Source organism: Oncorhynchus clarkii, unplaced genomic scaffold, assembly GCF_045791955.1.
Source record: "Oncorhynchus clarkii lewisi isolate Uvic-CL-2024 unplaced genomic scaffold, UVic_Ocla_1.0 unplaced_contig_1101_pilon_pilon, whole genome shotgun sequence".
Classification (NCBI taxonomy): Eukaryota; Metazoa; Chordata; class Actinopteri; order Salmoniformes; family Salmonidae; genus Oncorhynchus; species Oncorhynchus clarkii.
The window spans coordinates 91,855-116,093 of NW_027258103.1; the positions used below are offsets into that span (position 1 = coordinate 91,855).

General features: G+C 41.2%; 23 non-coding genes across 23 annotated transcripts; 15 read left to right on the forward strand and 8 right to left on the reverse strand.

The window, feature by feature from the left end:
* Positions 1–89: 89 nt before the first annotated feature.
* On the forward strand, positions 90–208 carry LOC139395598 (5S ribosomal RNA). The gene has a single exon (XR_011630525.1). It is a non-coding gene; the product is annotated as a 5S ribosomal RNA (ribosomal RNA).
* A 177-nt stretch (positions 209–385) lies between these two features.
* On the forward strand, positions 386–504 carry LOC139395600 (5S ribosomal RNA). The gene has a single exon (XR_011630526.1). It is a non-coding gene; the product is annotated as a 5S ribosomal RNA (ribosomal RNA).
* Positions 505–762: 258 nt separating this feature from the next.
* Positions 763–881, forward strand: LOC139395601 (5S ribosomal RNA). Its single transcript, XR_011630527.1, has one exon. It is a non-coding gene; the product is annotated as a 5S ribosomal RNA (ribosomal RNA).
* Positions 882–1,058: 177 nt separating this feature from the next.
* On the forward strand, positions 1,059–1,177 carry LOC139395602 (5S ribosomal RNA). Its single transcript, XR_011630528.1, has one exon. It is a non-coding gene; the product is annotated as a 5S ribosomal RNA (ribosomal RNA).
* Positions 1,178–1,354: 177 nt separating this feature from the next.
* Positions 1,355–1,473, forward strand: LOC139395603 (5S ribosomal RNA). The gene has a single exon (XR_011630529.1). It is a non-coding gene; the product is annotated as a 5S ribosomal RNA (ribosomal RNA).
* Positions 1,474–1,733: 260 nt separating this feature from the next.
* LOC139395604 (5S ribosomal RNA) lies at positions 1,734–1,852 on the forward strand. The gene has a single exon (XR_011630530.1). It is a non-coding gene; the product is annotated as a 5S ribosomal RNA (ribosomal RNA).
* Positions 1,853–2,029: 177 nt separating this feature from the next.
* On the forward strand, positions 2,030–2,148 carry LOC139395605 (5S ribosomal RNA). Its single transcript, XR_011630531.1, has one exon. It is a non-coding gene; the product is annotated as a 5S ribosomal RNA (ribosomal RNA).
* A 177-nt stretch (positions 2,149–2,325) lies between these two features.
* On the forward strand, positions 2,326–2,444 carry LOC139395606 (5S ribosomal RNA). Its single transcript, XR_011630532.1, has one exon. It is a non-coding gene; the product is annotated as a 5S ribosomal RNA (ribosomal RNA).
* Positions 2,445–2,621: 177 nt separating this feature from the next.
* Positions 2,622–2,740, forward strand: LOC139395613 (5S ribosomal RNA). Its single transcript, XR_011630539.1, has one exon. It is a non-coding gene; the product is annotated as a 5S ribosomal RNA (ribosomal RNA).
* Positions 2,741–3,000: 260 nt separating this feature from the next.
* On the forward strand, positions 3,001–3,119 carry LOC139395616 (5S ribosomal RNA). The gene has a single exon (XR_011630542.1). It is a non-coding gene; the product is annotated as a 5S ribosomal RNA (ribosomal RNA).
* Positions 3,120–3,296: 177 nt separating this feature from the next.
* On the forward strand, positions 3,297–3,415 carry LOC139395607 (5S ribosomal RNA). The gene has a single exon (XR_011630533.1). It is a non-coding gene; the product is annotated as a 5S ribosomal RNA (ribosomal RNA).
* Positions 3,416–3,592: 177 nt separating this feature from the next.
* On the forward strand, positions 3,593–3,711 carry LOC139395608 (5S ribosomal RNA). Its single transcript, XR_011630534.1, has one exon. It is a non-coding gene; the product is annotated as a 5S ribosomal RNA (ribosomal RNA).
* Positions 3,712–3,888: 177 nt separating this feature from the next.
* On the forward strand, positions 3,889–4,007 carry LOC139395611 (5S ribosomal RNA). The gene has a single exon (XR_011630537.1). It is a non-coding gene; the product is annotated as a 5S ribosomal RNA (ribosomal RNA).
* A 177-nt stretch (positions 4,008–4,184) lies between these two features.
* LOC139395610 (5S ribosomal RNA) lies at positions 4,185–4,303 on the forward strand. The gene has a single exon (XR_011630536.1). It is a non-coding gene; the product is annotated as a 5S ribosomal RNA (ribosomal RNA).
* A 260-nt stretch (positions 4,304–4,563) lies between these two features.
* On the forward strand, positions 4,564–4,682 carry LOC139395614 (5S ribosomal RNA). Its single transcript, XR_011630540.1, has one exon. It is a non-coding gene; the product is annotated as a 5S ribosomal RNA (ribosomal RNA).
* A 7,151-nt stretch (positions 4,683–11,833) lies between these two features.
* trnaa-cgc (transfer RNA alanine (anticodon CGC)) lies at positions 11,834–11,905 on the reverse strand. Its single transcript has one exon. It is a non-coding gene; the product is annotated as a tRNA-Ala (tRNA).
* A 1,374-nt stretch (positions 11,906–13,279) lies between these two features.
* On the reverse strand, positions 13,280–13,351 carry trnat-ugu (transfer RNA threonine (anticodon UGU)). The gene has a single exon. It is a non-coding gene; the product is annotated as a tRNA-Thr (tRNA).
* A 542-nt stretch (positions 13,352–13,893) lies between these two features.
* On the reverse strand, positions 13,894–13,965 carry trnaa-cgc (transfer RNA alanine (anticodon CGC)). Its single transcript has one exon. It is a non-coding gene; the product is annotated as a tRNA-Ala (tRNA).
* A 1,363-nt stretch (positions 13,966–15,328) lies between these two features.
* On the reverse strand, positions 15,329–15,400 carry trnaa-cgc (transfer RNA alanine (anticodon CGC)). The gene has a single exon. It is a non-coding gene; the product is annotated as a tRNA-Ala (tRNA).
* A 1,363-nt stretch (positions 15,401–16,763) lies between these two features.
* Positions 16,764–16,835, reverse strand: trnaa-cgc (transfer RNA alanine (anticodon CGC)). Its single transcript has one exon. It is a non-coding gene; the product is annotated as a tRNA-Ala (tRNA).
* Positions 16,836–18,423: 1,588 nt separating this feature from the next.
* Positions 18,424–18,495, reverse strand: trnaa-cgc (transfer RNA alanine (anticodon CGC)). The gene has a single exon. It is a non-coding gene; the product is annotated as a tRNA-Ala (tRNA).
* Positions 18,496–19,858: 1,363 nt separating this feature from the next.
* Positions 19,859–19,930, reverse strand: trnaa-cgc (transfer RNA alanine (anticodon CGC)). Its single transcript has one exon. It is a non-coding gene; the product is annotated as a tRNA-Ala (tRNA).
* A 1,363-nt stretch (positions 19,931–21,293) lies between these two features.
* On the reverse strand, positions 21,294–21,365 carry trnaa-cgc (transfer RNA alanine (anticodon CGC)). Its single transcript has one exon. It is a non-coding gene; the product is annotated as a tRNA-Ala (tRNA).
* Positions 21,366–24,239: the final 2,874 nt, after the last annotated feature.

Sequence of the window (24,239 nt, forward strand, 5' to 3'; positions counted from 1 at the left end):
ACAAAGATGCTTATCTAAATGGTGAAAATGCAACAGCTGTTAATCAGGCTCACTTTGACTTTACATAGTGCACCAAGAGATAGTTTCTCGCTTACGGCCACACCGGCCTGAGTACGCCTGATCTCGTCCGATCTCGGAAGCTAAGCAGGGTCGGGCCTGGTTAGTACTTGGATGGGAGACCGCCTGGGAATACCAGGTGCTGTAAGCTTTTTGTCACTGCCTTGTGGAATTTCAACTCTTTGTCCGTTTTTTCCCACAAGGCTGAAATATGTGCCCTCGCTTTGAAATAAGTAAGCAAGGTTAGTTTGTATTTCATCCAACAATCTGTACCACAAATTATGGCTACAGTATATGCAATTTCATCCACTTTTTGAGATTGACTTTCGCTTACGGCCACACCGGCCTGAGTACGCCTGATCTCGTCCGATCTCGGAAGCTAAGCAGGGTCGGGCCTGGTTAGTACTTGGATGGGAGACCGCCTGGGAATACCAGGTGCTGTAAGCTTTTTGTCACTGCCTTGTGGAATTTCAACTCTTTGTCCGTTTTTTCCCACAAGGCTGAAATATGTGCCCTCGCTTTGAAATAAGTAAGCAAGGTTAGTTTGTATTTCATCCAACAATCTGTGCTACAAATTATGGCTACAGTATATGCAATTTCTTCCACTTTTTGAGTGACACAAAGATGCTTATCTAAATGGTGAAAATGCAACAGCTGTTAATCAGGCTCACTTTGACTTTACATAGTGCACCAAGAGATAGTTTCGCTTACGGCCACACCGGCCTGAGTACGCCTGATCTCGTCCGATCTCGGAAGCTAAGCAGGGTCGGGCCTGGTTAGTACTTGGATGGGAGACCGCCTGGGAATACCAGGTGCTGTAAGCTTTTTGTCACTGCCTTGTGGAATTTCAACTCTTTGTCCGTTTTTTCCCACAAGGCTGAAATATGTGCCCTCGCTTTGAAATAAGTAAGCAAGGTTAGTTTGTATTTCATCCAACAATCTGTACCACAAATTATGGCTACAGTATATGCAATTTCATCCACTTTTTGAGATTGACTTTCGCTTACGGCCACACCGGCCTGAGTACGCCTGATCTCGTCCGATCTCGGAAGCTAAGCAGGGTCGGGCCTGGTTAGTACTTGGATGGGAGACCGCCTGGGAATACCAGGTGCTGTAAGCTTTTTGTCACTGCCTTGTGGAATTTCAACTCTTTGTCCGTTTTTTCCCACAAGGCTGAAATATGTGCCCTCGCTTTGAAATAAGTAAGCAAGGTTAGTTTGTATTTCATCCAACAATCTGTGCTACAAATTATGGCTACAGTATATGCAATTTCATCCACTTTTTGAGATTCCCTTTCGCTTACGGCCACACCGGCCTGAGTACGCCTGATCTCGTCCGATCTCGGAAGCTAAGCAGGGTCGGGCCTGGTTAGTACTTGGATGGGAGACCGCCTGGGAATACCAGGTGCTGTAAGCTTTTTGTCACTGCCTTGTGGAATTTCAACTCTTTGTCCGTTTTTTCCCACAAGGCTGAAATATGTGCCCTCGCTTTGAAATAAGTAAGCAAGGTTAGTTTGTATTTCATCCAACAATCTGTGCTACAAATTATGGCTACAGTATATGCAATTTCTTCCACTTTTTGAGTGACACAAAGATGCTTATCTAAATGGTGAAAATGCAACAGCTGTTAATCAGGCTCACTTTGACTTTACATAGTGCACCAAGAGATAGTTTCCCGCTTACGGCCACACCGGCCTGAGTACGCCTGATCTCGTCCGATCTCGGAAGCTAAGCAGGGTCGGGCCTGGTTAGTACTTGGATGGGAGACCGCCTGGGAATACCAGGTGCTGTAAGCTTTTTGTCACTGCCTTGTGGAATTTCAACTCTTTGTCCGTTTTTTCCCACAAGGCTGAAATATGTGCCCTCGCTTTGAAATAAGTAAGCAAGCTTAGTTTGTATTTCATCCAACAATCTGTGCTACAAATTATGGCTACAGTATATGCAATTTCATCCACTTTTTGAGATTCCCTTTCGCTTACGGCCACACCGGCCTGAGTACGCCTGATCTCGTCCGATCTCGGAAGCTAAGCAGGGTCGGGCCTGGTTAGTACTTGGATGGGAGACCGCCTGGGAATACCAGGTGCTGTAAGCTTTTTGTCACTGCCTTGTGGAATTTCAACTCTTTGTCCGTTTTTTCCCACAAGGCTGAAATATGTGCCCTCGCTTTGAAATAAGTAAGCAAGGTTAGTTTGTATTTCATCCAACAATCTGTGCTACAAATTATGGCTACAGTATATGCAATTTCATCCACTTTTTGAGATTGCCTTTCGCTTACGGCCACACCGGCCTGAGTACGCCTGATCTCGTCCGATCTCGGAAGCTAAGCAGGGTCGGGCCTGGTTAGTACTTGGATGGGAGACCGCCTGGGAATACCAGGTGCTGTAAGCTTTTTGTCACTGCCTTGTGGAATTTCAACTCTTTGTCCGTTTTTTCCCACAAGGCTGAAATATGTGCCCTCGCTTTGAAATAAGTAAGCAAGGTTAGTTTGTATTTCATCCAACAATCTGTGCTACAAATTATGGCTACAGTATATGCAATTTCATCCACTTTTTGAGATTCCCTTTCGCTTACGGCCACACCGGTCTGAGTACGCCTGATCTCGTCCGATCTCGGAAGCTAAGCAGGGTCGGGCCTGGTTAGTACTTGGATGGGAGACCGCCTGGGAATACCAGGTGCTGTAAGCTTTTTGTCACTGCCTTGTGGAATTTCAACTCTTTGTCCGTTTTTTCCCACAAGGCTGAAATATGTGCCCTCGCTTTGAAATAAGTAAGCAAGGTTAGTTTGTATTTCATCCAACAATCTGTGCTACAAATTATGGCTACAGTATATGCAATTTCTTCCACTTTTTGAGTGACACAAAGATGCTTATCTAAATGGTGAAAATGCAACAGCTGTTAATCAGGCTCACTTTGACTTTACATAGTGCACCAAGAGACAGTGTCTCGCTTACGGCCACACCGGCCTGAGTACGCCTTATCTCGTCCGATCTCGGAAGCTAAGCAGGGTCGGGCCTGGTTAGTACTTGGATGGGAGACCGCCTGGGAATACCAGGTGCTGTAAGCTTTTTGTCACTGCCTTGTGGAATTTCAACTCTTTGTCCGTTTTTTCCCACAAGGCTGAAATATGTGCCCTCGCTTTGAAATAAGTAAGCAAGGTTAGTTTGTATTTCATCCAACAATCTGTGCTACAAATTATGGCTACAGTATATGCAATTTCATCCACTTTTTGAGATTGCCTTTCGCTTACGGCCACACCGGCCTGAGTACGCCTGATCTCGTCCGATCTCGGAAGCTAAGCAGGGTCGGGCCTGGTTAGTACTTGGATGGGAGACCGCCTGGGAATACCAGGTGCTGTAAGCTTTTTGTCACTGCCTTGTGGAATTTCAACTCTTTGTCCGTTTTTTCCCACAAGGCTGAAATATGTGCCCTCGCTTTGAAATAAGTAAGCAAGGTTAGTTTGTATTTCATCCAACAATCTGTACCACAAATTATGGTTACAGTATATGCAATTTCATCCACTTTTTGAGATTGCCTTTCGCTTACGGCCACACCGGCCTGAGTACGCCTGATCTCGTCCGATCTCGGAAGCTAAGCAGGGTCGGGCCTGGTTAGTACTTGGATGGGAGACCGCCTGGGAATACCAGGTGCTGTAAGCTTTTTGTCACTGCCTTGTGGAATTTCAACTCTTTGTCCGTTTTTTCCCACAAGGCTGAAATATGTGCCCTCGCTTTGAAATAAGTAAGCAAGGTTAGTTTGTATTTCATCCAACAATCTGTGCTACAAATTATGGCTACAGTATATGCAATTTCTTCCACTTTTTGAGATTGTCCTTTGCTTACGGCCACACCGGCCTGAGTACTCCTGATCTCGTCCGATCTCGGAAGCTAAGCAGGGTCGGGCCTGGTTAGTACTTGGTTGGGAGACCGCCTGGGAATACCAGGTGCTGTAAGCTTTTTGTCACTGCCTTGTGGAATTTCAACTCTTTGTCCGTTTTTTCCCACAAGGCTGAAATATGTGCCCTCGCTTTGAAATAAGTAAGCAAGGTTAGTTTGTATTTCATCCAACAATCTGTGCTACAAATTATGGCTACAGTATATGCAATTTCTTCCACTTTTTGAGATTTCCTTTTGCTTACGGCCACACCGGCCTGAGTACGCCTGATCTCGTCCGATCTCGGAAGCTAAGCAGGGTCGGGCCTGGTTAGTACTTGGATGGGAGACCGCCTGGGAATACCAGGTGCTGTAAGCTTTTTGTCACTGCCTTGTGGAATTTCAACTCTTTGTCCGTTTTTTCCCACAAGGCTGAAATATGTGCCCTCGCTTTGAAATAAGTAAGCAAGGTTAGTTTGTATTTCATCCAACAATCTGTGCTACAAATTATGGCTACAGTATATGCAATTTCTTCCACTTTTTGAGTGACACAAAGATGCTTATCTAAATGGTGAAAATGCAACAGCTGTTAATCAGGCTCACTTTGACTTTACATAGTGCACCAAGAGATAGTTTCTCGCTTACGGCCACACCGGCCTGAGTACGCCTGATCTCGTCCGATCTCGGAAGCTAAGCAGGGTCGGGTCTGGTTAGTACTTGGATGGGAGACCGCCTGGGAATACCAGGTGCTGTAAGCTTTTTGTCACTGCCTTGTGGAATTTCAACTCTTTGTCCGTTTTTTCCCACAAGGCTGAAATATGTGCCCTCGCTTTGAAATAAGTAAGCAAGGTTAGTTTGTATTTCATCCAACAATCTGTGCTACAAATTATGGCTACAGTATATGCAATTTCATCCACTTTTTGAGATTGCCTTTCGCAATCTGCATCCATCGTGATTTCTTAAAGTGTCTATAAAGCACTCAAGGACGGCCCTGACAGAGACAGGGCCGTAGTAGGGTACTCCCCTAGCGGGCTATATCAATAGAATGACGGGTAAAAGTATTTAAAACCGTTTTATAATTTTTGGGTTACCAGATGCACGTTTTCAATCACCAGTTGCACGGAAGATTAATAGCAATCTGCATCCATCGTAATTTCTTAAAGTGTATATAAAGCACCTAAGGACGGCCCTGACAGAGACAGGGCCGTAGTAGGGTACTTCCCTAGCGGGCTATATCAATAGAATGACGGGTAAAAGTATTTAAAACCGTTTTAAACATTTTGGGTTACCAGATGCACATTTTCAATCACCAGGTGCACGGAGGAAAATGACAATCTGCATCCATAGTCCTATTTTAAACCGTCCATAAAGCACTCAGGGCCGGCCCTGAGAGAGAGAGAGAAAAAGAGGGGGGAAAAAAAATAATTAATACCTTCCATAAATAATTCGGACCAGCCCCCATTGAAAAAGGTCCATAGTAGGGTGCGCCATAACCGGACATGAATATATGGAACACCGCTAAGCGCATTGAGAACCGTCATTTGGGTTACCAGATGCACATTTTCAATCACCAGGTGCACGGAGGAAAATGACAATCTGCATCCATAGTCCTATTTTAAACCGTCCATAAAGCACTCAGGGCCGGCCCTGAGAGAGAGAGAGAAAAAGCGGGGGAAAAAAAAAAATAAAAAAAAATAATAATAATACCTTCCATAAATAATTTGGACCGGCCCCCATTGAAAAAGGTCCGTAGTAGGGTGCGCCATAACCGGACATGAATATATGGAACACCGCTAAGCGCATTGAGAACCGTCATTTGGGTTACCAGATGCACGTTTTCAATCACCAGGTGCACGGAGGATTAATAACAATCTGCATCCATCGCCAAATCTTAAAGTGTCTATAAAGCACTCAGGACGGCCCTGACAGAGACAGGGCCGTAGTAGGGTACTCCCCTAGCGGGCTATATCAATAGAATCACGGGTAAAAGTATTTAAAACCGTTTTAAAAATTGTGGGTTACCAGATGCACATTTTCAATCACCAGGTGCACAGAGGAAAATGACAATCTGCATCCATAGTCCTATTTTAAACCGTCCATAAAGCACTCAGGGCCGGCCCTGAGAGAGAGAGAGAAAAAGCGGGGGAAAAAAAAAAATAAAAAATAATAATAATAATACCTTCCATAAATAATTCGGACCGGCCCCCATTGAAAAAGGTCCGTAGTAGGGTGCGCCATAACCGGACATGAATATATGGAACACCGCTAAGCGCATTGAGAACCGTCATTTGGGTTACCAGATGCACGTTTTCAATCACCAGGTGCACGGAGGATTAATAACAATCTGCATCCATCGCCAAATCTTAAAGTGTCTATAAAGCACTCAGGACGGCCCCGACCGAGACAGGGCCGTAGTGGGGTGCTCCCATAGCGGGGAATAATGACAGGAGTACCTTAAAATTCATTTTGAACCATATTTAATATTTTGGGTTACCAGATGCACGTTTTCAATCACCAGTTGCACGGAGGATTAATAGCAATCTGCATCCATCGTGATTTCTTAAAGTGTCTATAAAGCACTCAAGGACGGCCCTGACAGAGACAGGGCCGTAGTAGGGTACTCCCCTAGCGGGCTATATCAATAGAATGACGGGTAAAAGTTTTTAAAACCGTTTTATAATTTTTGGGTTACCAGATGCACGTTTTCAATCACCAGTTGCACGGAGGATTAATAGCAATCTGCATCCATCGTAATTTCTTAAAGTGTATATAAAGCACCTAAGGACGGCCCTGACAGAGACAGGGCCGTAGTAGGGTACTCCCCTAGCGGGCTATATCAATAGAATGACGGGTAAAATAATTTAAAACCGTTTTAAACATTTTGGGTTACCAGATGCACGTTTCAATCACCAGGTGCACGGAGGAAAATGACAATCTGCATCCATAGTCATATTTTAAACCGTCCATAAAGCACTCAGGGCCGGCCCTGAGAGAGAGAGAGAAAAAGAGGGGGGAAAAAAAATAAAAAATTAATACCTTCCATACCTTAAGGGAACATTTCGGCATTTCGTGTATGATCGGTGAAAAAGTCCATATTGCAAATGTACGGTCCCTTACTAGACGTCCGAAATCGTTTGTAAAATTCGCGGTCGGCGTCGGGCCGTGCGGTAGGGCCAGACCTACCGGGAAGTCATCAAATGAACTTTGTCGGACATTCGGTTTCTGTTTTATAAAATAAACAAGTTTTTGACCGTTTTTCCGCTATCCCGGAAATTCCCACAAGAGGGCATACGGAATCATATTGCAATTTGGCAAAACATCACGAATCACGACGGGGCCTTATCTCGAAAACGGAAAATATTTCGAAGCCGAAACTTGGTGAGCGTAGGTTTGGCATAATGGGCAGTTGGCCCCGAACAAGATGGCGTCTAGGCCTCGACGGTTTTTGAGTTATGGCCATTTTTCTGGGATTAAAGGTCCTAAATGGAAATAGAGAAATTATTTTTCCACTTCAGGTCAAAGTCAAGGAGCCTCCGGTGTCAATAAAAAAAGAACCAGCCATTTATCTATCGTCATTTAAGAGAAACGGAACAATGACAACTTGGTGATGGTCACAAGTAGGCGTTTTTTTTCTTCCAACGGTTACAGATCCAGTTGCAGGGTGTTCATACGAATCTTTTTAAAGTGTGCTGCGGAGCTCTGCGAGATTTCTGTGATTTTCTATGATTTTCTGAAATAACACACACATACTAAACCCTCCGTAAATAACTCAGTTCTTAACGTAAAGACTTAAAACTCAGGATTATGTAAAAGCATACCCCAATGAGGATATGTGGTGACTTATAGCTTCCTGTGCCAACCGGAAGTGCCATAATTGGTGTCTCAGGGGCTCTTTCGAGGGGTTAAAAAAGTCTGATCTTTCCAAAACTAAATCAGTCATTTTTCCCCCAAAAAATCAAAGGAAAAAAAAATCACACTAAAACACAACTTGGATGGAGGGACGTATTGGGGTGCGTAGAGACAGACAGTGGCTGCAATAGTTAGCTTTGTTGGAGCTAAAAAATAACCGTCAGACCTAGAGTTCCGAAACTTTAGAAACCTGTTCTAGACCTCCGGTCGATGGTGCGTGGTGAGTTACGTGGCTCTAGACGGTTCTCGGACCGAGAAACAGCCTCGTACATTTGCAATACCTTCAATTCATTTTGACCATTACGAAAAGTCTCAGAGACGCAAGGCTAGGTGCATTGAAACCGGCTCGGCCCATAGAGAGGGACCCCAACGTTTCTGTCCGATAGCTCGTTCAAGGACCCCGTAGCAAAGCATGGAAAAAAGTGGATTTTCAGCACCAATTAGGGTTTTTCTCGGACACCAAATGACCTATCGAGCCGAAACTTGGGATTCGGGGTCGCTTCAGCTAGGCCAACACATAACATAAGAAATGGACCCGCAGCTAGAACGTAACTACGTGTTTTATGTTTTTTTTATGGTTTGAACCGAAGGCGTTGTGAATTTTGGGCCAGCTCTGAAGTATGTAATAGTTGGCTACTAAACGAGTTGGAAAAAGTGGGTTTTGTGTCAGTTTGTATCAGTTTGGTGTCAGAATTATATCTAATTGACTGATGGACTCTTGTCCACTTGACTCTTGTACATTTGCAATATGTTTAAACAGTGAGGTACCATCACCAAAAGCGACATTCTGAAATCTACCCTAACGAACGATTGAGATGAACCAGAATCACTGCAAAGCCATCCCGAGTTCATCGGGCCAGTCAATTTCACATTCCTGCAGGATTTTTATAGCATGACCAATTCGTGATGGTACCTGCCCATTGAAACATTGCAAATGCACAGGGACTTTGAAAAAGTAAGGAAACATAAACAAAACAATTTTTTGGGGGGGTTACCAGTTGCACATTTCAGATCACCAGTTGCACATTTCAGATCACCAGTTGCACATTTCAGATCACCAGTTGCACGGAGGAAAATCGTTACTTTTGACTTTGACTTTTGACTTCCTATGACATCATATTGCAAATGGACAAAACATATGCCTTATGCACAAGTAAAACAAAAAAAAAATATGATAATACAAGTTGACAAAGGTATAGTTTGAGCAAAGTATAGTTTGAATTTTGAGCATGACAAATTCGTGATGGTACCTGCCCATTAAAACATATTGCAAATGCACAGTGACTTTGAAAAAGTAAGGAAACATAAACAAATGGACATAATGAAATCATCATTTTTTTTTCTTCCGGTTACCAGTTGCACGCGCATTTGCAATATGATTCTATAGTGAAAAAACATCACCAAATGGACATGATGAAATCAACACAACGAGTGATGGAAATGAACAACTATCACTGCCCGGCCGTCCCGAGTTCATCAGTTCAGTCAATTTTGGCCCCCCAAAAAATTGACTTTTGACTTTGACTTTTGACTTCCTATGAAATCATATTGCAAATGGACAAATCATGTTCCTTATGCACAAGTAAAAAAATAATAATTATGATAATAACATTTTACAAAAGTATATTCATACACTTCTTACACATGATTAATTGTCTTAAAATCGAAACAATTTCGAAAAACGGTCCAGAAAGCACTTTTTTTAGTTTTTAAAGTTTAAAAAAAAAATCCAATTTTCGACTTTTGACATCCTATGAAATCATATTGCAAATGGACAAAACATATGCCTTATGCACAAGTAAAAATAATAAAAAAATTATGATAATAAAAGACGACGAAGTATGTTGATACAGTTCTTATACATGTGTAATTGACACAAAATTCGAAAGAATTTTGAAAAACGGTCCAGAAAGCACTTTTTTAAGGGTGTGTGAAGTTTTTTATAAAATTTTGACATTTTTGACTTTTGACTTCCTATGAAATCATATTCCAAATGGAGAAAACATATGCCTTATGCACAAGTAAAAAAAAAAAAAAAATGATAATAAAGTATGACTAAAGTATGTTGATAAAGTTCTTATACATGTGTAATTGACACAAAAATTGAAAGAATTTTGAAAAACGGTCCAGAAAGCACTTTTTTAAGGATGTGTGAAGTTTTTTACCAAATTTTGACATTTTTGACTTTTGACTTCCTATGAAATCATATTCCAAATGGAGAAAACATATGCCTTATGCACAAGTAAAAAAAAATAAAAAATGATAATAAAGTATGACTAAAGTATGTTGATAAAGTTCTTATACATGTGTAATTGACACAAAAATTGAAGGAATTTTGAAAAACGGTCCAGAAAGCACTTTTTTAAGGGTGTGTGAAGTTTTTTATAAAATTTTGACATTTTTGACTTTTGACTTCCTATGAAATCATATTCCAAATGGAGAAAACATATGCCTTATGCACAAGTAAAAAAAAATAAAAAATGATAATAAAGTATGACTAAAGTATGTTGATAAAGTTCTTATACATGTGTAATTGACACAAAAATTGAAAGAATTTTGAAAAACGGTCCAGAAAGCACTTTTTTAAGGGTGTGTGAAGTTTTTTATAAAATTTTGACATTTTTGACTTTTGACTTCCTATGAAATCATATTCCAAATGGAGAAAACATATGCCTTATGCACAAGTAAAAAAAAAAAAAAATGATAATAAAGTATGACTAAAGTATGTTGATAAAGTTCTTATACATGTGTAATTGACACAAAAATTGAAAGAATTTTGAAAAATGGTCCAGAAAGCACTTTTTTAAGGATGTGTGAAGTTTTTTACCAAATTTTGACATTTTTGACTTTTGACTTCCTATGAAATCATATTCCAAATGGAGAAAACATATGCCTTATGCACAAGTAAAAAAAAAAAAAATGATAATAAAGTATGACTAAAGTATGTTGATAAAGTTCTTATACATGTGTAATTGACACAAAAATTGAAAGAATTTTGAAAAACGGTCCAGAAAGCACTTTTTTAAGGATGTGTGAAGTTTTTTACCAAATTTTGACATTTTTGACTTCCTATGAAATCATATTGCAAATGGACAAAACATATGCCTTATGCGCATGTAATTAAATTTAAAAAAATATGATAAAAAAATTGGACAAAAGTATATTCATACAGCTCTTACACATGTGTAATTGACAAAAAAATCGAAAGAATTTCGAAAAAAGGCCCAGAAAGCACTTTTTTAAGGGGTGAAAAGTTTTTGAAAAAAATATCCTTTTTTTCAAAATTTTGCTTTTGGATGTTGACTTGGGTTGCATTTCCAATATGAAAAACCCAGGTGGAGCGCACTCGCCCCCTGTTGGATTTTTGAAGTGTTACAATTGGCAATTGCCATATACTTTGCACGAATCAACGCCGCTTTGGGTGGTATTGGACATCGTGTATATGGTTTGTCCAATGCCAATATCTTGCCATTAATTTTTGTACAATTCTGGAAAGTAGTAGTTGTGTAATGTGAATTTGGCACACAAATAACATCTCTGTTTCCTGTGAGAATTTTAACATTCTGAAAAGTAGGAGTTGTGTAATGTGAATTTGGCACACAAATACTCAGTGGAGAACCTTGGGATTGAACCAAGGACCTCATACTAAAATAGCATGCACTCCCCCTCTGAGCTTCGATCCCATTTTATTTGCAGATAAAATGCAATATTAATACAATGTACTTTTTATATACACCACTCCATTGAAGCTACAATGAAATGATAGCAGCAATTCTAAATACAAGCAAGTATGGACAGTCATCTAACCCATGAACTTCAGTTTTTGAAAATGATGCAATTGAAGTTGGCAACCATGCCACTTCTGTTCCATAAATGTACAAACAGGGATTGAACACATGTTCTTCAGATTACAAGAGCAAATTATTTAGCACATCTCTGTTTCCTGCTGAGAATTTCAACATTCTGGAAAGTAGGAGATGGGCCATTGCAAAAATTTTAATGGAGAAGCTGGGGATTGAACCCAGGACCTCATACATGCGAAGCATGCGCTCTACCACTGAGCTACATCCCCTTTCTGTGAAATAAAAAAATGTTTTTTTAATTTTTTTAATTTCACCTATAATTAACCAGGTAAGCTAGTTGAGAACAAGTTTTCATATTCAACTGCGACCTGGCCAAGATAAAGCAAAGCAGCGCAACACAAACAACAACACAGAGTTACAGATGGAATAAACAAGCGTACAGTCAATAACACAATAGAAGAAAGTCTATATACAGTGCGTGCAAATGGAGGTAAGGCAATAAATAGGCCATAGTAGCGAAGTATTTACAATTTAGCAAATTAACACTGGAGTGATAGATGAGCAGATGATGATGTGCAAGTAGAAATACTGGTGTGCAAAGAGCAGAAAGTATATTAAAACAATATGGGGATGAGGTAGGTAGATTGGGTGGGCTATTTACAGATGGGCTTTGTACAGCTGCAGCGATCAGTTAGCTGCTCAGATAGCCGATGTTTAAAGTTAGCAGTGTTGCCAACACCTCAGTAAGGAAAGTAGCTATTGGCTGTCCTAAAAGTCGCTAGAAGTTGCTAAATGATGTCATCACCTAATTTGCATAATTGTCAATGTGCATGTAATTGTGATGGACACTGTAGGAGTGAGGAATAACATTGTGGAAGAGACAAAAGGTGAGTAAAATGAAAATGTCTGCAAGTATTCAGAGGGGTTTGAATACTTGCTAAATACAGCGACTAAGTCGCTAAGTTGGCAACACTGAAAGTTAGTGAGGGAAATATGTCTCCAGCTTCAGCGATTTTTGCAATTCGTTCCAGTCATTGTCAGCAGAGAACTGGAAGGAAAGGCGGCCAAAGGAGGTGTTGGCTTTGGGGATGACCAGTGAGATATACCTGCTGGAGCGCGTGCTACGGGTGGGTGTTGTTATCGTGACCAGTGAGCTGAGATAAGGCGGAGCTTTACCTAGCATAGACTAAAAAGATGACCTGGAACCAGTGGGTCTGGCGACGATTATGTAGCGAGGGCCAGCCGACTAGAGCATACAGGTCGTAGTGGCCTGTATGCTCTAGTCGGCTGGCCCTCGCTACAATTCAATACAAAGCTTCCATAAACGTCGAACAAGGCTTGAACCCAGGATTGAACCCATGTGCTTCAGTTTACAAAAACAGATGACTTAGCACATCTATTTCCTTCTTAAAATGTCAACATTGTGGAAAGTAGAGTTGTGCAAAAGCTAATTTCACAACTAAATATACTCATCAGAGAATTTGGGGATTAACTTCAGAGCGCATGCATTTCAAGTATTAGCTCTACCGTAGAGGTACATCCCCTTACTATATAATAGCAGGGTTGCCATTTTGAGAAAACTTTTTTTTCTTCAAAGTCCTCCAGTGAAAGAACCTTCCCATGGTACCAGCTATCTTTCAGTAAGGCACAGATGGGATTTGAACCCATGATCTTCGGTTTACAAGACCGACACCTTACCGCTTGGCCACCATGCCACTCTATGCTGCAAGATATTTATCAACATTCTGGAAAGTAGTAGTTGTGTAATGTGAATTTGGCACACAAATAACATCTCTGTTTCCTGTGAGAATTTTAACATTCTGAAAAGTAGGAGTTGTGTAATGTGAATTTGGCACACAAATACTCAGTGGAGAACCTTGGGATTGAACCAAGGACCTCATACTAAAATAGCATGCACTCCCCCTCTGAGCTTCGATCCCATTTTATTTGCAGATAAAATGCAATATTAATACAATGTACTTTTTATATACACCACTCCATTGAAGCTACAATGAAATGATAGCAGCAATTCTAAATACAAGCAAGTATGGACAGTCATCTAACCCATGAACTTCAGTTTTTGAAAATGATGCAATTGAAGTTGGCAACCATGCCACTTCTGTTCCATAAATGTACGAACAGGGATTGAACACATGTTCTTCAGATTACAAGAGCAAATTATTTAGCACATCTCTGTTTCCTGCTGAGAATTTCAACATTCTGGAAAGTAGGAGATGGGCCATTGCAAACATTTTAATGGAGAAGCTGGGGATTGAACCCAGGACCTCATACATGCGAAGCATGCGCTCTACCACTGAGCTACATCCCCTTCCTGGGAAATAAAAAAATGTTTTATTTTTTATTTTAATTTCACCTATAATTAACCAGGTAAGCTAGTTGAGAACAAGTTTTCATATTCAACTGCGACCTGGCCAAGATAAAGCAAAGCAGCGCAACACAAACAACAACACAGAGTTACAGATGGAATAAACAAGCGTACAGTCAATAACACAATAGAAGAAAGTCTATATACAGTGCGTGCAAATGGAGGTAAGGCAATAAATAGGCCATAGTAGCGAAGTATTTACAATTTAGCAAATTAACACTGGAGTGATAGATGAGCAGATGATGATGTGCAAGTAGAAATACTGGTGTGCAAAGAGCAGAAAGTATATTAAAACAATATGGGGATGAGGTAGGTAGATTGGGTGGGCTATTTACAGATGGGCTTTGTACAGCTGCAGCGATCAGTTAGCTGCTCAGATAGCCGATGTTTAAAGTTAGCAGTGTTGCCAACACCTCAGTAAGGAAAGTAGCTATTGGCTGTCCTAAAAGTCGCTAGAAGTTGCTAAATGATGTCATCACCTAATTTGCATAATTGTCAATGTGCATGAAATTGTGATGGACACTGTAGGAGTGAGGAATAACATTGTGGAAGAGACAAAAGGTGAGTAAAATGAAAATGTCTGCAAGTATTCAGATGGGTTTGAATACTTGCTAAATACAGCGACTAAGTCGCTAAGTTGGCAACACTGAAAGTTAGTGAGGGAAATATGTCTCCAGCTTCAGCGATTTTTGCAATTCGTTCCAGTCATTGTCAGCAGAGAACTGGAAGGAAAGGCGGCCAAAGGAGGTGTTGGCTTTGGGGATGACCAGTGAGATATACCTGCTGGAGCGCGTGCAACGGGTGGGTGTTGTTATCGTGACCAGTGAGCTGAGATAAGGCGGAGCTTTACCTAGCATAGACTAAAAAGATGACCTGGAACCAGTGGGTCTGGCGACGAATATGTAGCGAGGGCCAGCCGACTAGAGCATACAGGTCGTAGTGGCCTGTATGCTCTAGTCGGCTGGCCCTCGCTACAATTCAATACAAAGCTTGAACCCAGGATTGAACCCATGTGCTTCAGTTTACAAAAACAGATGACTTAGCACATCTATTTCCTTCTTAAAATGTCAACATTGTGGAAAGTAGAGTTGTGCAAAAGCTAATTTCACAACTAAATATACTCATCAGAGAATTTGGGGATTAACTTCAGAGCGCATGCATTTCAAGTATTAGCTCTACCGTAGAGGCACATCCCCTTACTATATAATAGCTAAATGATGTCATCACTTATTTAGCACATCACTGTTTCCTGCTGAGAATTTCAACATTCTGGAAAGTAGGAGATGGGCCATTGCAAAAATTTTAATGGAGAAGCTGGGGATTGAACCCAGGACCTCATACATGCGAATTATGCGCTCTACCACTGAGCTACATCCCCTTTCTGGGAAATAAAAAAATGTTTTTTTTTTATTTTTAATTTCACCTATAATTAACCAGGTAAGCTAGTTGAGAACAAGTTTTCATATTCAACTGCGACCTGGCCAAGATAAAGCAAAGCAGCGCAACACAAACAACAACACAGAGTTACAGATGGAATAAACAAGCGTACAGTCAATAACACAATAGAAGAAAGTCTATATACAGTGCGTGCAAATGGAGGTAAGGCAATAAATAGGCCATAGTAGCGAAGTATTTACAATTTAGCAAATTAACACTGGAGTGATAGATGAGCAGATGATGATGTGCATGTAGAAATACTGGTGTGCAAAGAGCAGAAAGTATATTAAAACAATATGGGGATGAGGTAGGTAGATTGGGTGGGCTATTTACAGATGGGCTTTGTACAGCTGCAGCGATCAGTTAGCTGCTCAGATAGCCGATGTTTAAAGTTAGCAGTGTTGCCAACACCTCAGTAAGGAAAGTAGCTATTGGCTGTCCTAAAAGTCGCTAGAAGTTGCTAAATGATGTCATCACCTAATTTGCATAATTGTCAATGTGCATGAAATTGTGATGGACACTGTAGGAGTGAGGAATAACATTGTGGAAGAGACAAAAGGTGAGTAAAATGAAAATGTCTGCAAGTATTCAGATGGGTTTGAATACTTGCTAAATACAGCGACTAAGTCGCTAAGTTGGCAACACTGAAAGTTAGTGAGGGAAATATGTCTCCAGCTTCAGCGATTTTTGCAATTCGTTCCAGTCATTGTCAGCAGAGAACTGGAAGGAAAGGCGGCCAAAGGAGGTGTTGGCTTTGGGGATGACCAGTGAGATATACCTGCTGGAGCGCGTGCTACGGGTGGGTGTTGTTATCGTGACCAGTGAGCTGAGATAAGGCGGAGCTTTACCTAGCATAGACTAAAAAGATGACCTGGAACCAGTGGGTCTGGCGACGAATATGTAGCGAGGGCCAGCCGACTAGAGCATACAGGTCGTAGTGGCCTGTATGCTCTAGTCGGCTGGCCCTCGCTACAATTCAATACAAAGCTTGAACCCAGGATTGAACCCATGTGCTTCAGTTTACAAAAACAGATGACTTAGCACATCTATTTCCTTCTTAAAATGTCAACATTGTGGAAAGTAGAGTTGTGCAAAAGCTAATTTCACAACTAAATATACTCATCAGAGAATTTGGGGATTAACTTCAGAGCGCATGCATTTCAAGTATTAGCTCTACCGTAGAGGCACATCCCCTTACTATATAATAGCTAAATGATGTCATCACTTATTTAGCACATCTCTGTTTCCTGCTGAGAATTTCAACATTCTGGAAAGTAGGAGATGGGCCATTGCAAAAATTTTAATGGAGAAGCTGGGGATTGAACCCAGGACCTCATACATGCGAAGCATGCGCTCTACCACTGAGCTACATCCCCTTTCTGGGAAATAAAAAAATGTTTTTTTAATTTTTTTAATTTCACCTATAATTAACCAGGTAAGCTAGTTGAGAACAAGTTTTCATATTCAACTGCGACCTGGCCAAGATAAAGCAAAGCAGCGCAACACAAACAACAACACAGAGTTACAGATGGAATAAACAAGCGTACAGTCAATAACACAATAGAAGAAAGTCTATATACAGTGCGTGCAAATGGAGGTAAGGCAATAAATAGGCCATAGTAGCGAAGTATTTACAATTTAGCAAATTAACACTGGAGTGATAGATGAGCAGATGATGATGTGCAAGTAGAAATACTGGTGTGCAAAGAGCAGAAAGTATATTAAAACAATATGGGGATGAGGTAGGTAGATTGGGTGGGCTATTTACAGATGGGCTTTGTACAGCTGCAGCGATCAGTTAGCTGCTCAGATAGCCGATGTTTAAAGTTAGCAGTGTTGCCAACACCTCAGTAAGGAAAGTAGCTATTGGCTGTCCTAAAAGTCGCTAGAAGTTGCTAAATGATGTCATCACCTAATTTGCATAATTGTCAATGTGCATGAAATTGTGATGGACACTGTAGGAGTGAGGAATAACATTGTGGAAGAGACAAAAGGTGAGTAAAATGAAAATGTCTGCAAGTATTCAGAGGGGTTTGAATACTTGCTAAATACAGCGACTAAGTCGCTAAGTTGGCAACACTGAAAGTTAGTGAGGGAAATATGTCTCCAGCTTCAGCGATTTTTGCAATTCGTTCCAGTCATTGTCAGCAGAGAACTGGAAGGAAAGGCGGCCAAAGGAGGTGTTGGCTTTGGGGATGACCAGTGAGATATACCTGCTGGAGCGCGTGCTACGGGTGGGTGTTGTTATCGTGACCAGTGAGCTGAGATAAGGCGGAGCTTTACCTAGCATAGACTAAAAAGATGACCTGGAACCAGTGGGTCTGGCGACGAATATGTAGCGAGGGCCAGCCGACTAGAGCATACAGGTCGTAGTGGCCTGTATGCTCTAGTCGGCTGGCCCTCGCTACAATTCAATACAAAGCTTCCATAAACGTCGAACAAGGCTTGAACCCAGGATTGAACCCATGTGCTTCAGTTTACAAAAACAGATGACTTAGCACATCTATTTCCTTCTTAAAATGTCAACATTGTGGAAAGTAGAGTTGTGCAAAAGCTAATTTCACAACTAAATATACTCATCAGAGAATTTGGGGATTAACTTCAGAGCGCATGCATTTCAAGTATTAGCTCTACCGTAGAGGTACATCCCCTTACTATATAATAGCAGGGTTGCCATTTTGAGAAAACTTTTTTTTCTTCCACTCCATTGAAGCTACAATGAAATGATAGCAGCAATTCTAAATACAAGCAAGTATGGACAGTCATCTAACCCATGAACTTCAGTTTTTGAAAATGATGCAATTGAAGTTGGCAACCATGCCACTTCTGTTCCATAAATGTACGAACAGGGATTGAACACATGTTCTTCAGATTACAAGAGCAAATTATTTAGCACATCTCTGTTTCCTGCTGAGAATTTCAACATTCTGGAAAGTAGGAGATGGGCCATTGCAAACATTTTAATGGAGAAGCTGGGGATTGAACCCAGGACCTCATACATGCGAAGCATGCGCTCTACCACTGAGCTACATCCCCTTCCTGGGAAATAAAAAAATGTTTTTATTTTTATTTTAATTTCACCTATAATTAACCAGGTAAGCTAGTTGAGAACAAGTTTTCATATTCAACTGCGACCTGGCCAAGATAAAGCAAAGCAGCGCAACACAAACAACAACACAGAGTTACAGATGGAATAAACAAGCGTACAGTCAATAACACAATAGAAGAAAGTCTATATACAGTGCGTGCAAATGGAGGTAAGGCAATAAATAGGCCATAGTAGCGAAGTATTTACAATTTAGCAAATTAACACTGGAGTGATAGATGAGCAGATGATGATGTGCAAGTAGAAATACTGGTGTGCAAAGAGCAGAAAGTATATTAAAACAATATGGGGATGAGATAGGTAGATTGGGTGGGCTATTTACAGATGGGCTTTGTACAGCTGCAGCGATCAGTTAGCTGCTCAGATAGCCGATGTTTAAAGTTAGCAGTGTTGCCAACACCTCAGTAAGGAAAGTAGCTATTGGCTGTCCTAAAAGTCGCTAGAAGTTGCTAAATGATGTCATCACCTAATTTGCATAATTGTCAATGTGCATGAAATTGTGATGGACACTGTAGGAGTGAGGAATAACATTGTGGAAGAGACAAAAGGTGAGTAAAATGAAAATGTCTGCAAGTATTCAGATGGGTTTGAATACTTGCTAAATACAGCGACTAAGTCGCTAAGTTGGCAACACTGAAAGTTAGTGAGGGAAATATGTCTCCAGCTTCAGCGATTTTTGCAATTCGTTCCAGTCATTGTCAGCAGAGAACTGGAAGGAAAGGCGGCCAAAGGAGGTGTTGGCTTTGGGGATGACCAGTGAGATATACCTGCTGGAGCGCGTGCTACGGGTGGGTGTTGTTATCGTGACCAGTGAGCTGAGATAAGGCGGAGCTTTACCTAGCATAGACTAAAAAGATGACCTGGAACCAGTGGGTCTGGCGACGAATATGTAGCGAGGGCCAGCCGACTAGAGCATACAGGTCGTAGTGGCCTGTATGCTCTAGTCGGCTGGCCCTCGCTACAATTCAATACAAAGCTTGAACCCAGGATTGAACCCATGTGCTTCAGTTTACAAAAACAGATGACTTAGCACATCTATTTCCTTCTTAAAATGTCAACATTGTGGAAAGTAGAGTTGTGCAAAAGCTAATTTCACAACTAAATATACTCATCAGAGAATTTGGGGATTAACTTCAGAGCGCATGCATTTCAAGTATTAGCTCTACCGTAGAGGCACATCCCCTTACTATATAATAGCTAAATGATGTCATCACTTATTTAGCACATCTCTGTTTCCTGCTGAGAATTTCAACATTCTGGAAAGTAGGAGATGGGCCATTGCAAAAATTTTAATGGAGAAGCTGGGGATTGAACCCAGGACCTCATACATGCGAAGCATGCGCTCTACCACTGAGCTACATCCCCTTTCTGTGAAATAAAAAAATGTTTTTTTAATTTTTTTAATTTCACCTATAATTAACCAGGTAAGCTAGTTGAGAACAAGTTTTCATATTCAACTGCGACCTGGCCAAGATAAAGCAAAGCAGCGCAACACAAACAACAACACAGAGTTACAGATGGAATAAACAAGCGTACAGTCAATAACACAATAGAAGAAAGTCTATATACAGTGCGTGCAAATGGAGGTAAGGCAATAAATAGGCCATAGTAGCGAAGTATTTACAATTTAGCAAATTAACACTGGAGTGATAGATGAGCAGATGATGATGTGCAAGTAGAAATACTGGTGTGCAAAGAGCAGAAAGTATATTAAAACAATATGGGGATGAGGTAGGTAGATTGGGTGGGCTATTTACAGATGGGCTTTGTACAGCTGCAGCGATCAGTTAGCTGCTCAGATAGCCGATGTTTAAAGTTAGCAGTGTTGCCAACACCTCAGTAAGGAAAGTAGCTATTGGCTGTCCTAAAAGTCGCTAGAAGTTGCTAAATGATGTCATCACCTAATTTGCATAATTGTCAATGTGCATGAAATTGTGATGGACACTGTAGGAGTGAGGAATAACATTGTGGAAGAGACAAAAGGTGAGTAAAATGAAAATGTCTGCAAGTATTCAGATGGGTTTGAATACTTGCTAAATACAGCGACTAAGTCGCTAAGTTGGCAACACTGAAAGTTAGTGAGGGAAATATGTCTCCAGCTTCAGCGATTTTTGCAATTCGTTCCAGTCATTGTCAGCAGAGAACTGGAAGGAAAGGCGGCCAAAGGAGGTGTTGGCTTTGGGGATGACCAGTGAGATATACCTGCTGGAGCGCGTGCTACGGGTGGGTGTTGTTATCGTGACCAGTGAGCTGAGATAAGGCGGAGCTTTACCTAGCATAGACTAAAAAGATGACCTGGAACCAGTGGGTCTGGCGACGAATATGTAGCGAGGGCCAGCCGACTAGAGCATACAGGTCGTAGTGGCCTGTATGCTCTAGTCGGCTGGCCCTCGCTACAATTCAATACAAAGCTTGAACCCAGGATTGAACCCATGTGCTTCAGTTTACAAAAACAGATGACTTAGCACATCTATTTCCTTCTTAAAATGTCAACATTGTGGAAAGTAGAGTTGTGCAAAAGCTAATTTCACAACTAAATATACTCATCAGAGAATTTGGGGATTAACTTCAGAGCGCATGCATTTCAAGTATTAGCTCTACCGTAGAGGCACATCCCCTTACTATATAATAGCTAAATGATGTCATCACTTATTTAGCACATCTCTGTTTCCTGCTGAGAATTTCAACATTCTGGAAAGTAGGAGATGGGCCATTGCAAAAATTTTAATGGAGAAGCTGGGGATTGAACCCAGGACCTCATACATGCGAAGCATGCGCTCTACCACTGAGCTACATCCCCTTTCTGTGAAATAAAAAAATGTTTTTTTAATTTTTTTAATTTCACCTATAATTAACCAGGTAAGCTAGTTGAGAACAAGTTTTCATATTCAACTGCGACCTGGCCAAGATAAAGCAAAGCAGCGCAACACAAACAACAACACAGAGTTACAGATGGAATAAACAAGCGTACAGTCAATAACACAATAGAAGAAAGTCTATATACAGTGCGTGCAAATGGAGGTAAGGCAATAAATAGGCCATAGTAGCGAAGTATTTACAATTTAGCAAATTAACACTGGAGTGATAGATGAGCAGATGATGATGTGCAAGTAGAAATACTGGTGTGCAAAGAGCAGAAAGTATATTAAAACAATATGGGGATGAGGTAGGTAGATTGGGTGGGCTATTTACAGATGGGCTTTGTACAGCTGCAGCGATCAGTTAGCTGCTCAGATAGCCGATGTTTAAAGTTAGCAGTGTTGCCAACACCTCAGTAAGGAAAGTAGCTATTGGCTGTCCTAAAAGTCGCTAGAAGTTGCTAAATGATGTCATCACCTAATTTGCATAATTGTCAATGTGCATGTAATTGTGATGGACACTGTAGGAGTGAGGAATAACATTGTGGAAGAGACAAAAGGTGAGTAAAATGAAAATGTCTGCAAGTATTCAGAGGGGTTTGAATACTTGCTAAATACAGCGACTAAGTCGCTAAGTTGGCAAAACTGAAAGTTAGTGAGGGAAATATGTCTCCAGCTTCAGCGATTTTTGCAATTCGTTCCAGTCATTGTCAGCAGAGAACTGGAAGGAAAGGCGGCCAAAGGAGGTGTTGGCTTTGGGGATGACCAGTGAGATATATCTGCTGGAGCGCGTGCTACGGGTGGGTGTTGTTATCGTGACCAGTGAGCTGAGATAAGGCGGAGCTTTACCTAGCATAGACTAAAAAGATGACCTGGAACCAGTGGGTCTGGCGACGAATATGTAGCGAGGGCCAGCCGACTAGAGCATACAGGTCGTAGTGGCCTGTATGCTCTAGTCGGCTGGCCCTCGCTACAATTCAATACAAAGCTTCCATAAACGTCAAACAAGGCTTGAACCCAGGATTGAACCCATGTGCTTCAGTTTACAAAAACAGATGACTTAGCACATCTATTTCATTCTTAAAATGTCAACATTGTGGAAAGTAGAGTTGTGCAAAAGCTAATTTCACAACTTGAGTTTGAGTTTGAGTTTATTTTTATTTTTACAGGGACAGTGCACATTAATCAACGTTTCAGTAAAAGTGCCGGTTTTAGCCAGCCGGCTAATTTTCAACCGCAGTCCCTGGGCAGGTTATTAAAAACAATTACAATATAGACAATAGCAGCATAGAACAAGCAAGACATAGCAACATAGGACAAGCAAGACATAGCATACAGAGCAACATAGGACAAGCAAGACGTAGCATACAGACAGAGCAACATAAAACAAAAAGCAGCAAGACAAAATTCATAAAAGCAACAAAGTGTTTCCACACCTCACAAGCTACAGACAACAGACAACATGGAAAGCGGCAACACACAGCTAGGGACCATGTTCACAAATCTGATTGACCTTTAGCCATGTCTTCAAGCATTTTGTGAAAGTGTGATATGTGGTGCAGTTATGTGTGTCTGATGGCAGTGTATTCCAGACATGGGAAGCTCTCACAGAGAATGCAGATTTACTAAAGGTGCTTTTCCTTAAGGGAACTATACAGTCACCTCTCATGGCAGACCTTGTGGATCTGCTGCCATATGTCTGGGTTTTCTGTTTAACAAAAATGTTGAGTGGAGGGGGAGCCAGGCCATTAAGGATCTTGAATACAAGACATGCGTCGGTGTATTGCACAAGATTTTCCCAACTCAAGAGCTCATGCTTTCTAAGAATGTGACAATGATGATGGCTATTGGGCTTCCTATCAAGCACTTTGAGAGCCTGTTTGTAGACAGACTGAATAGGTTTTAATGTTGTACAGCAAGCTTGGGCCCAACTAGTCAAGCAGTATGTTAAGTGGGGGAGTATCATAGTTTCGAAGTACAGTTTTGCTACCTCTGTAGTCAAACAATTTCGTATAAATCGGAAATTAGCTAGGTTGAATTTGGTTATTTGAATTACTTTTTTCACATGCTTTTTAAAAGAGAGGTTGGAATCAAGTATGATGCCAAGGTACTTAAAATCGGATACCACCTGGAGCTTCTCCCCTGACACATAGACATCTGGCTCAGTAGCATCTGTTGCCCTCTTTGTGAAGAACATGCAAACAGTTTTTTTCACATTGAGATGCAAACACGAGTCACTGAGCCACTTTGTAACCTGGACCATTACAGTAGTGAGTTCTTGTGCAGCTTGTTGTTTGCTCTTTGCATGCACATATATCACTGTATCATCTGCATACATTTGAACTTCAGACCCAGTACAGACAGAAGGCAGATCATTAATGTACAGGCTGAACAGGAGGGGCCCCAGTATTGACCCTTGGGGCACGCCCACATCATAGCTACGAGTGGGCGACAGCTCATTGCTCACTCTGACACACTGAGTTCTGCCTTCAAGGTATGATTTCATCCATCTCAAGGCATCAGAGGAAAAGTTGAACTTGGACAATTTTGTGATGAGAATCTCATGGTTAACAGTATCAAAAGCCTTCCTTAGATCCAGAAACACAGCCCCCACAACACCCCCTTTGTCCATCTTGGACTTCACATTTTCCAGAAGAAAGCAGTTGGCCGTTTCTGTGGAGTGTTTCGCTCTGAAGCCAAACTGCATGGAGTGTAATGTGAAGGGGCTGTTGTTGAGGTGGGCAATCAGTTGTTCTGCTACACACTTTTCAACAACCTTTGACACCACAGGTAGTATACTAATGGGCCTGTAGTTA